The sequence below is a fragment of the Sus scrofa genome, chromosome 13, assembly GCF_054392235.1.
Source record: "Sus scrofa isolate SSC_HxYL_T2T_F1_AM1 chromosome 13, Sscrofa_HxYL_maternal_Yorkshire_Landrace_v2.0, whole genome shotgun sequence".
NCBI lineage: Eukaryota > Metazoa > Chordata > Mammalia > Artiodactyla > Suidae > Sus > Sus scrofa.
The window spans coordinates 42,578,604-42,589,137 of NC_139395.1; positions in this window are offsets into that span (position 1 = coordinate 42,578,604).

Here is a 10,534-nt window from a genome sequence, read left to right on the forward strand (position 1 = left end):
CCTGGCCCTAACGCGCAAGCGCGTCGGCACCGAGCGCTTCCAGGCCTCTCTAGGAAGCTGGGAGGACCAACGTCTTGGCTTCTCCCCCAGGATCCAGGGCCAAGTCCAGGGGCTTAGCCCCACAGCCCACACACTTAACTCGCGGGATTCCTGCCTTCTGTTAGTGCCCCAGAGCCCTATCAGCCTTGGCCTGTCTTCTCACATCCCTCTCAATGACTGTGCAGGATTTCCCTCTGGGGCTTCCTCCCCCAAGGAAAGAATGGGATCAAAACACTTAGGGATCCCTGTTACTGACCAAGGTGCTTAGGCTTCCTTAATCAATAGAAACCGATATGAGGTCAGACAAATTCAGGCAAGTTTTTATTTGGGCCCATGCTGCAGCAGATGGGGGGGCGGGGGGCAGAGCGAAAACAAGCAACTTTGCTTACTCCTGGAGAAGGGGGCAAGATGGGAGGATGGCTTAGGTGTCCTGCCAACCTCCTGGGGGGGGGGGGCGGGGGAGCTGCTGTATGCTGGAGGCTTGGGTGGTACTCTGCTGTTGCTCAGGCTCTTAAAAGTGGCAGTTGGGTTTTTTGGTCTTTTTTGTATCTTGTTGTCCATCTCTTGCTCCAACTGCCCTTGCATGGTTATTTTTAGTCCCATATAATTTCTTTGTTTTTTTTTTTGTTGTTGTTGTTTTTGTTCTATTGCTAGAGGAGATGTTTGAGTAGATTATGGACAACAAGATACAAAAGATACAAAAAGACCAAAAAATCCAACTGCCACTTCTGAAGAGCCAGGAGCTAAAGCAGGATGCTATGTATGCCCGCTGCACACACCACCATGAAAGTAAACTACCTAAGCCACCCCTCTGACCCAAACCCTGGACCTGCCCCTACCTTCACCTCATGTAAAGAACAGGCTCACCTCCACCCTCAGGGAAGCCTCCCATAGTGCTGCTCAGATTTTCTTAAGACATGGCCGTGGGCTTACCTCAATGTGAGTGATCTCAGAAAGAGCTGAAATGTATACTCAAGGCCTTTGGAAATGACACATCATCACTTCTGCCTTATTCTATTTGTTAGAAGCAAGTCACTAAATCCAACCCCCACTAATGGGGAAGGAAATTAAGTTCCATCTCTTGAAGGTACAAGTAGCAAAAAATTGTGGACATATTTGAGTCTGATCAACATATTCTAGATTAGTCAACAGTGGTGAGAAGGATTTCGGTTTCAAGTAATTCTGCATGTTGGATAACCTGAAAATGAGCCCTCCTGCATGGAGATGGAGAGATTGAAAATATGAAAGAGATTTAAAGAGACATAGAGGAAGGAATGCAAAGGTCTCATTTATTAGAAACTACAGAAAAGAATAAGATATAACTGGGTATGTTTAAAGATAGAATAGCTGGTAATTTGCCAAAATTGTTGAAAAGCTGGAATCCTTAGAATGAGAAGTTCCTAGAGTCAACATATCCCAAAGAGGATAAATAAATATAAATCTACACCTAGAGACATTAGAGTGAAATTGCAAGACATCAAAGGTAATAAGGAGATCCTATAATCAAACAAAAATAAAAGGACTTCCTACAAAGTAACTACAATTAAACAGACAAAGTATTTCTCAACAAGACAATAGAAGCCAGAAGATAATGCAGTGTCTTCAAAATGCTTTAAAATAGGGTCAGCAAAATACAGTCTGTAATGGAGTATGACTCCTCTTTTTTTTTTTCTTTAAACTGCACCTGAGGCATGAGGAGGTTCCCAGGCCAGATACCAACCTGCACCATAGCAGTTACAATGTCAGATCCTTAAGCTTCTGAGCCAGCAAGGAACTCCAAGTGACATATTTTAAGCCTACACTGTCCTCTGCCACTTCTCCGCTATATCTGAGCAAGCTGGTAAGAAATCCCAGATGTTCCCTTCATTGAGGTCAGTGGTAAATTCAAACCATTCAAGTTCTGCTCTGTGCAGGAACCCTATTTTGGCCCCAACCCCTAACCACCATAAAAACCTCAAACCAATTTCTTTTTCCTGCTCTCTCAAGTCATTTCCAAAAATCTGCTTGGGAGCCACACTGCTTTCACATAATGCCTCATTATGTGACTAATAAACCTTGGATAAATGTGTGGTATCATTAATCTTAACATACAGGCCAAATTTTGTGTAATGGCTGCACCACAGCTTGTGAGCCAAATCAAGCCTGCTGCCTGTTTTTATAAGTAAAGTTTTATTGGAACAGTCATGCCCATTGATTTTTATATCATTTGTGGTTGCATTTGTGCCACAATGGCAGAGTTGAGTGGTTATGACTGAGACTATATGACCCTTAAAGCTTAAAATATTTACTAACTGGTCCTTTTGAGAGGAAGTTTTCTGATTCCTGCATTAGAAGGTGGCTGCAACCTATAATTAAATACTCAGATAAGCTATCATTCAAGAATGAGGGAGAATATCAAGAAAATATTTGCAATATATATACATTTTTCTTTTCAGGGCCACACCTACAGCATATGGAAGTTCCCAGGCTAGAGGCTGAATCAGAGCTGCAGCTGCTGGCCTACAACCACACCTACAGCAACTCAGGATCTGAGCCAAATCTTTGACCTACACCACAGCTCATGGCAAGGCCAGATCCTTAACCCACTGAGCAGGGCCAGGGATTGAACACACATCTTCATGGATTCTAGTAGGGTTATTACCACTGAGCCACAATGGGAACTCTGGCAAAATATATTTTTGATAAGGATTGTATCCAGAATATATGTAGGGCTCTTACAGCTCAGCAATATATAAAGACAAATAATCCGGTTAGAACATGGGCAAAGGATCTGAATAGATATTTCCCTAAAGAAGATGTATACACAAGTGTCCAATAAGCACATGAAAAATATACTCATTATGATTAATCATTAGGGAAATGCAAATGAAAAACATAACTAGATACCACTTCACACCCATTAAGATGACAGACAGATAATAAACAGTTGTCAAAAATTTGGACATATTGGAACACTTATACATTGCTGATAGGAATGTAAATGGTTAGGCTGGTTTGGAAAACATTTTGGAAATTCCATAAAATGTTAAACATAGAGTTACTATGTGAAAATGTATATATTTGTACCTAATCCCGGACACAGAGTTCCTAACCCCCTTGTAGTTTCCTATGTGATAAAAGCACTTGGAGCATGTTTTTTTAAATTGTTTAAAAAATTTTATGGCTGGATCCATGGCATATTGAAATTCTCAAGCCAGGGGTTAGATCTGATCTGGAGCTGTGACCTATGCCACAGCTATGACAACGCTGTATCTTTTAATGCACTGCACCGGCCCAGGGATTGGACCTATGCCTCCACAGGGCCTGAGCCAGAGCAGTCTGATTACTTTTTTTTTTTTTTTTTTTTTTTTTGCTTTTTAATGTTGCACCCACGGCATATGGAACTTCCCAGGCTAGGAGTCAAATCAGAGCTGTAGCTTCTGGCCTATGCCACAGCCACAGCAACATGGGATCTGAGCCAGGTCTTTGACCTCTACCACAGCTCACGGCAACGCCGGATCCTTAACCCACTGAGAAAGGCCAGGGATCGAACCCACATCTTCATGGATACTAGTTAGATTCATTTCTGCTACACCACAATGGGAACTCCCTGCAGTCATGTTCTTAACCCATTGCACCACAGCAGGAGATCTGAGGAGCTGATTTTATTTTAATAAGGTGACTCTGAGTGGACTCCTGGAAGAGGGCTGGTCACTGGAAAGTAAAAGTCATGATTACAAGTTTGAAATTTTCGGTCCTGCCTGCCATCTTACCTGAGAGAGGAGCAGGGCTGGCAATGGAGTTAATAATTGATCATGCCTACGTGAGGAAGGCTCCATACATCCCAGTGGTATGGAATTCAGAGAGCTTCCAGGTTAGGGAACACATTCACATAGCAGGAGAGTGACATGCCCCAAATCCACAGGAACAGAATCTCCTTCCCTGGGACTCCCCCAGAATTTACCCCATGTATTTCGTTATTTGACTGTTCATCTGTGTCCTTTATCATATCCTTCAATATATTAGTAAACATAGGTAAGTGTTTTACGATTCTGTAAGTGGCTCTAGCAAATCAACCTAACTCGAGGAGAGGGTCATGGAACCTCTGATTTGTAGCCAACTCAGACAGAAGTTCTGAGATCTACTACTGTGATTGACACCTGAAGTGGTTGGGACAGTCCTATGGGACTGAGCCCCTACCTACACACACGCGCACACACACACACACACACACACACACACACAACACACACACACACACACACATTTGTGTAGATAGTGTCAGAAGTGAGTTAAATTGTAGGACACTAGTTGGCATCTCAGAGAATTGCTTGTTGTGGTGGAAAACCCCCATATTTGGTGACCAAAGTGACAGAAGTTAAGTGTTCTGAGTAGTGAAAGAGGCACACAGGAAAAAAAAAGACAGATTAGAGAAGAAGGTTTTTCCCTAATAAGGAGGAGAAAACTAGTGGTTTTCTATTAGAATACCAAAGAATAATGAAAACTTATGTCCACACAATAATTGTACATGAATTTTTATGGCAGCAGTACTCATGATGTCCCCCAAATTGAAACAACCCCAAGTGGGAATCAACTGGCATCGTTGTATGCGACAATCAGAACTTAGGCTATGCCTGGAGATCAGCTAGAAGAAGTCACAGAGACAGCTAATGTTGTAGCAAGCAATAGCCCAAAGAGAAGCCAGTCACAAAAGACTGCATAAGAGTTCCTGATGTGGCTCAGCACTAATGAACCCTACTAGGATCCATGAGGACTCAGGTTCAATCCCTGGCCTCTTTCAGTGCGTTAAGGATCCGGCATTGCAGTGAGGTGTGGTGTAGGTCGCAGATGTGGCTCAGATCCCATTTTGCTGTGGCTGTGGTGTAGGCTCTCGGCTATAGCTCCAATTCGGCCCCTAGACTGGGAACCTCTGTATGCCACAGATGCAGCCCTAAAAGGCAAAAAAAAAAAAAAGAAAAGAAAAGAAAAGAAGGAAAGAAAGAAAGAAAGAAAGAAAGAAAGAAAGAAAGAAAGAAAGAAGGGAAAAAGAAAAAAAATTAGAAGAAGAACCAGATTTAACCACCCAAACTGCCAACCCCCTTATCTCATTCAACCAAGAATCTGTTGTTTCAGAACAATGACTACCCAAACTATACCTTGACTTTTTTTTTTTTTTTTTTTTTTTTTTTTTTTTTTTGCTTTTTAGGGCTGCACCTGTGGCATATGGAGGGGTCAAATTTGAGCTACAGCTGCTGGCCACAGCCACAGCCACAGCAATGCCAGATCCGAGCCACATCTGCGAACTACACCATAGTTAATGGCAACACCAGACCCTTAACCCACTGAGCGAGGCCAGGGATTGAACCCGCAACCTCAAGGTTCCTAGTCAGATTTGTTTCCACTGTACCACAATGGGAATCTTCTGGCCATCTTCTGGTCAATAAACCTACTTGAAGCCTCAATGCTCTGGACTCTCTGCTTCTAATTACTTCTGCTCTGAACCCCACAGCCCCTATCCTGCTCTAACATAAGGGAGGTCTATAGACCTGAACTCAAAACCTTCTGTGCCCTTTCCAGCCAGTAAAATGTTACCGAGCTAGCGGGACATTTGCCAAGGTTCAGAATCCTCACCAGCAAACTAATGACTCTGTCTGGAGTGGCAAGACAGATAAGCAGATACAATGGATGTCTTCATCTCTTTCCCTCCAAGCCCCTCAGTATAGCTGGCAATCAAAGCCCAGACTCATCAGATTCCTTCCCTGCTTAAAAAGCCTTACATGGCAGCCCGGATCAAGGACATATTTCTTAGAAGTTAGGTCAGGCTCTGTACTGAACACTAAGGAAATAAAGGTAGGCTGACTTTGACTTCCAGACAGCAAGACAGATAGAACAAGCCAAGTTTGGACTGCCTCGAGACTCAGCTGTAAACCAGAGAGACACGGTGTCAGCCCACATGTGGCTTACTGTGCAGTGGGGGAGACTGACAGGTAACCAGTATAGTACAACAAATAAGGGCCATGACAAGCACAAGGCAGTTTACCACAGCAGCACAAAGGGAGGGGAACATAGTCCAGATGGAGAGATGGGGTACAGGGAAGGCTTCCTGGAGAAGGGGGTTTCTCAACTAAGCCTTGAAGGACAACTACAAGTACTTAAGGTCATAGGGCAGTCTCTCTGCTTTCTGCTAGGGCGTGGGCCTCTTTCAGTACCATTTAAGCACAGTAGTTAATGTTTCCTGCCCACATTACAAATAACCCTTCCAAAGGAGGGCAGTTCTAGGACACCTAATTTATTTTTAGGGTGTGTAAGAATGTTTGGGCTATTGAAAAGGGGACTGTCCACACAGGTGATGTGAGAAGGTCTGAGCAGTTTGGGAACAAAGAATTTCCAGACCTGACTGTGCTCCTCTCTTTGTGGTCTCCTTAAATCTAAAAGGTCCCTAGGCACATCCTTCTCAGAGTTGCTTTCACACCAGGCAGGGCTTAACAAAAGAGAGGAAGCAGTGGTGACGTAGATCAGTATAATAAGCAGTATAGGTAATTTCTATTATTTTTATTGTGATGATGGTGATGATGAAGGTTATGGCGTTGATGATGATAATTTCACACAAGTGAGGCAAAGACTCAGCAAAAATCTGGATACAGGGTATGGAGAAGTGGAGTAAACATGTTACCAGAAAACACTTGTGGAGTTCCCTTTGTGACTCTGAGAGTTAAGAATCCGACTAGTATCCATGAATACGTGGGTTTGATCCCCAGTCTCTATCAGTGGGTTAAAGTTGAAGTGTTGCTGCAAGCTGCGGCATAGGTCACAGATGCAACTTGGATCCAGTGTTTCTGTGACTGGGGGAGCATCTATATGCTGCAGGTGCAGCCATAAAAGGAAAAAAAGAGAGAAAACAACTGTAATACTTACAACGCACAGGCACCATTCTAAGTGGTTTTTATATATATTATCTCATCCAAACTTCATATCAATTCCACGATTTAGGTACTATTATCCTTATTTTATAGAAGAAGAAGCTGCAGCACAGAGAGGCTAAGCAGCTTGCCTTTGATCTCCCAGCCTGTGGTATGACATCCAGGCTTTTAGTTTGGGCTCTTGGATGAATGATAGTGCCCTTTATAGTGATAAGAATGTGAGTGGAACTTCAGAGTTGGGGATAGATGGTGAGTTCTGCTTTAAGAATGTAGAATTGGGAGTTCCCGTCGTGGCGCAGTGGTTAACGAATCCGACTAGGAACCATGAGGTTGCCGGTTCGATCCCTGCCCTTGCTCAGTGGGTTAAGGATCTGGCGTTGCCGTGAGCTGTGGTGTAGGTCGCAGACGTGGCTCGGATCCCATGTTGCTGTGGCTCTGGTGTAGGCCTGCGGCTACAGCTCTGATTTGACCCCTAGCCTGGGAACCTCCATATGCCGCGGGAGCGGCCCAAGAAATGGCAAAAAAAAAAAAAAAAAAAAGAATGTAGAATTGGGTTACTAGTTCTATTAGCTCTCATACTAAAGCTAGTATGATGGTTTCCCAGAGGGGTATGGATGGTTTTCCCTCAGGTCTTCTGGATTGTCTTTGGCCCAAATATAGGTGTCCCAAGGTACTATATGAGAGGCATCATGGAGCATGTCTCCCATGCTGGGACCTAATCCAGTCATGGTAGGTCGGACCCACAGTATTAGCTACAGAGGAAACTATGAAGTCTGGACACACTGTCTAGATGAAGTGACCCTCACAAAAAATGAAAACTCTGAGGAATGAAAAAACTCAATCTTGTTTTCCAGATCCTTGTGTGTCCTACATACTAGGCAGCCAGAACCAGAGGACAACACATGGTCAGGGAAAACTGAAAACCAGAGCTAACAGAATTTGGCTCAGCCTTGAGGGATTTATTGCTAAAGAATCCCGAGTCTTAGAATTCCCATTGTGGGTCAGCAGTAATGAACCTGACTAGTATCCATGGGGATGTGGCTTTGATGCCTGGCCTCACTTAGTGGGTTATGGATCCAGCACTGCCATGAGCTGGGTTCAAGGTCATACATGTGGCTCATATTCTGTCTTGCTGTCGCAGTGGTGTAGGCCGACAACTGCAGCTCTGATTTGATCCCTAGATTGGGAATGTCCATATGCCGCATATTTGGCCCTGAAAAGCAACAAAGAAAAAAAAAAGCTGAGTCTCTGAGGACTTAAGGGCCCATGGGCCCCCCACAGTGGAATGTCAGGGAGAAGCTAGGACCAGAGAGCCAAGACATCTCTGTGAGGCTTACAAATGTAGAGAGTGACAACTCATCAGGCTCAGTGAGCAAGGACTGCTCCAAGAGACCTCTCTAAAGACTGTACAAACTCTTCTAGGTCTTCCTATGCCTTTATCTCTGTCCTGGCTTGTGCACAGACATGAGGGACACATGAGATCCAGGGACAGGCTGAGAACAATGTTGGGATCTTGCTGATGGCCTGGGCAGCCCAGGTGGTTGTTATTTGGGACCCTGCAAAGGACCCTCTTGCCAGGCTGCAATGAGATACATAAGATACATTGTTAACTCCCTTGGAAAGTGGATAATCATATCTTCTGCCCTTTACTTTGTTTTTCGTTGGAACTCCAGTTTTTCTTGAATATATATATTTTTCATATGTTCTTTTACTGCCTCAAGTTGCATAGGCTTTTCTTTAGCCCCACATAGCATTTGTTTTCAGAAATTGTGACTTCAGGGCCTCCTCAATCATGTTAGCAGCAGGGACCTATTCACATGCTTCTGTAAGCAAACCATTCTTCCAGGTGACGTCTATTTGGGTAACACCAGCCTCCCAGGAACTAGACTAGACAACTGCATGTAGATTGTGTTGGCCCCATAACTTCTCACTTTTTATCAGCTCCTTGGTCCCCACAGTGTTGCCAAAATTCAGCCTCTACACTGGTGCTGGATAAAATCTCAAAGACAGAGTTTTGGGTGAAGTAAAAAGAAATAGCTTTATTGCTTTAACAGACAAAGGGGGCCACAGTGGGCTAATGCCCTCAGGACTGTGTGTCCTGCTCTGGAGGGAGTAGTGAGGAGTTTTATAAGTGTTCAAGGAATAGGGTGTGATCAGCTCATGGAGATTCTTCTGATTGATTGGTAATGAGTTAACTGGGAATTAGCATCATCGACCTTCTGGTTACAACCAGTCTGGAGTCTACGTGACTGTGAGCAGAATACAGTTAACTTCTCTCCCTTAGTGGGGAGTTTCAGTCTATGCAGAACAGTTCAAAAGACATGGCCCAGGAGTTCCCGTCATGGCTCAGTGGAAACGAATCTGCCTAGGAACCATGAGGTTGCAGGTTCAATCCCTGGCATCGCTCAGTGGGTTAAGGATCCAGCATTGCCATGAGCTGTGGTGTAGGTCACAAACATGGCTCGGATCCGGCACTGCTGTGTCGTAGGCTGGCAGCTGTAGCTCTGATTAGACCCCTAGCCTGGAAACCTTCACGTGCCGTGGGTGTGGCTCTAAAAAAAGCAAAAAAAAAAAAAAAAAAAAAAAAAAAAAGATATGGCTGGCCCAAAATATTAATTATAGTCCCTGAAGAAGAACTAAAAATCCTTGGCTTTGTTCAATGGCTAAAGTATTATTTATTTATTATTATTGTCTAGCTTAAATGTTTTCCTTTCTGCATTTTCTCATTTCTCTGGTTAAATTTATTCTTTGGCTAAAGATTTCATACAGACAAAAGGCAGATAGAGGACATGGATGGGGGGGGTCTATTCTGGGAAGGCTTCACAGGGTCCCACTTGGTTAAATTAGGGGGCTGTTGTAGAATTCCCAGAAATCACCTCAGAGGACACTCGAGGAAGATGGAGAATAGCTTTATTACACCAGTGGGTCCATGGGGAATGGCTTCCCAATCATGGACCCCAAACTGAAAGGGGGAAATACATTAATAGTGCTTGCTTACATGTCTAACATGCTACCTTAACCTTTAGTTACATGCAGGATACAGAAAGATGTATAGCTGTACAGAATGTCTTATGTTGTTATTTTAATGATTAACCTCAAGTACAATCTAGCTATTTCAAATATCTTGAGAACAGTTGGGGCCCAGAGTTTCTCAAGTTCTAATGACTTTGTTTTTCTCAGAGCCCTTGTATGGGTCATCTTAAGTTCACCAAGATGGATGGTTGGGCAGCAAGATAACTTTGCTCTTGTCAAGCTCCCTATTCCCTTTTCCACACCCCTACAAGACCTCTGCTTGGACACCAGAGTGCGGTTCTGTTTTAGGAAAGATTAACCACATCCATGGGCTGAAACATCATAATCTCTGTGCTCTTTTCTTCATCAATAAGACGGAGATAACTTGCTCCTTTCATTAAGATATGTTGGGGAGTTCCCCGGTGGCTCAGTGGGTTAAGAATCTGGGTTGTCATTGCTGTGGCTTCCATTCCTGGCCTGGGAACTTCCACATACAAACTAAAAACCACTCATACTGGGTGAAAAATGCCCTGGGCATCACATACAGTATAATAATTACGGTCAGTATATCTCAATGCTCACAG